Consider the following 2218-nt stretch of genomic DNA (forward strand, 5'->3'; position numbering starts at 1 on the left):
CTTGCCCAGAGAGTCTGTGTTTCAGCAGCCTTGCTGTCCCCACTCCCTAAAAGCCACTTCATCTTTATTCCACAGTCCTTTGTCCTTTGGTGGCAAATGCCCCTGCAACCGAAGTCCTCACCTCCTTTTTAAACAGAAGGCACGAGAGCTAAGCATCTGTTTTCTGTCTATCTGGATTGGGATGCCACCTATACTTCCAAGCATAACTACCCAATCCCAGAGGATCAAGGAGGAGTATGGACAGGGTGGTGGCAACTGCATTTCATCAGTCCACGTCCAGGGCCCACTAACAGCACTGGTAGGAAAGTGGCATATTCAGAGGCATTGACAGATTGGTGGCAGGGACACACGTCACCTCCACCCTCTCCATTTTTGTCTGCTGCAAACCTTTAGGAATAGGTACTTTTTGGAGAGCTGATGTCACTTTTCATCTTCTTTTTACTGCCTAAACTGCAACATCCATTACTTTTACAATTGAATATTTAATTTACAGATCAAAGGTCAGTCTTTTAAAAAGAAGGTAGTGCTATTCCGTAAACTTAACACAGTTTAATACTGGGCAGTGAATGAAATCTGGTCTTTCAGGAAGTATCTTCCTCCAACTCAGGTCCTTTTTTACTTATACACGCTAATTGAAACCCTGATGCAAACAAAACCCATTACACTTTTTGATAGAGACAATACACTAATTCTCAACTGATGAGACATACCTTTCCAATGAGAAATTACAGAGAAGAAAAACGGAGATCTAAAACTGTTAGGTATTTTAGTCTCTCTTAAGACCTCGAGTCCACAGTAGGGCTTTGCATCCTTTTACAAAATGCTTTCAGGACAACAAAATACATGTATTTTTTTTCCTATTTCCTTTGAGTTTGGATATGGACTGAAGTAGATTTGCTTCTTGCCTATTTATGTAGCCCACCTTACAGAGACCAGGCATTTGATTCTGGTAGTTTCCAGTCAGAACAGTACTTCATCAACAGTGCATGACTGCATGTCTTTGCAGAGAACAGTAGCATTCTTGCTAAACTAGCACTGCCATGTACTGTGGTTTTCAAACTCAGGTGTCTTTGTACTATAGTTTTATAAATGGAATATATTAAAAATATATGCATGTAAATGAAACTATTACATTACTTGAAGAAATCTGGTGAAACCCGAAGTGCAAAGGTGGTGCATCATTCAGGACATACTTGAAAGCAGATGTAGATGTCCATGTATGCAACACACTCACTATTGTCAGATCTAAAAGCTATTAGGCTATGACCTACTATGACATACTTACTTCTCGTTTCTGCAGCAAGACACAAAAGCAGCGAGTGTATCACAGAGTTTATTAAAAACTGAGAAGCACTGTGATGATCAGAGACAAAGCACACTTTAAAGAAGAAGCCTGCGAGGTTAAGTTTAGAAAATTATGATTCGCGCTCGGGGGGAAAAGTCCGAGGACCTTCAGCAGCTGCTTCTAGAAATCTCAAGAACAGAAACGTATCCAGGGCTTCAGTACTGCAGCTCTCAGCACCGACTCTGAGTGCTGTTTATATGGCTCCAACTACAACAACCTCCAGATACAGCAATTTCTAGCCAGGATATGGTGTGGTTTGCCACACTGCTGACTGAGAACTCCCAAGAAGCTCCCCCCTCCCCACTCTAAAACAAACAAACAAACAAACACAAAAAAACCCCTCAAACAAGAATGTGCTCTACTTTTGCATGAAGTACGCGCTAGAATTACTTTTCATTCTGTGATATGATGCAGCTGGAACCCTGAGGCCCAGCAGCAGCAAACTCTGCCCGGCACGACCAAGCGCAGGCAATTGTGGAGGTCGCTATCTGACTTCGAGCACGGCCGGAGCCGAGACCGCCCCGCCTTAGGGGCCCCAGCTCGGTATCGGCCCGTCCCCGGGAGCCCCCGCTCCGCCGCGCCCCCAGCATCACCCGCCGCCGCAGCCCTTGGCCGCGCGCATGCGCCCTGCCGCGCGCGCCGCTTCCGGCCGCTCCCGCTCCCTTTCCGGGCCCCGCGCCGCGCTCCCGCCCCTCGGCACGGACCCTCGCGCGCCGCGCGGGACGGCTCTCGCTGCGGCGGCGGCGGCGAGCGCCCCGCACCGCTTCCCGCCCTCGCACCCGGCGGGCGCCACGGCCATGGGCGGGGCCGGCGGGCGGGGTCGTGCGGGTGCTAAGGGACCGGCGGAGGGCGGGCGCTGAGCGGCGGCGCAGG

The sequence above is a fragment of the Sturnus vulgaris genome, chromosome Z, assembly GCF_052056855.1.
Source record: "Sturnus vulgaris isolate bStuVul1 chromosome Z, bStuVul1.hap1, whole genome shotgun sequence".
NCBI lineage: Eukaryota > Metazoa > Chordata > Aves > Passeriformes > Sturnidae > Sturnus > Sturnus vulgaris.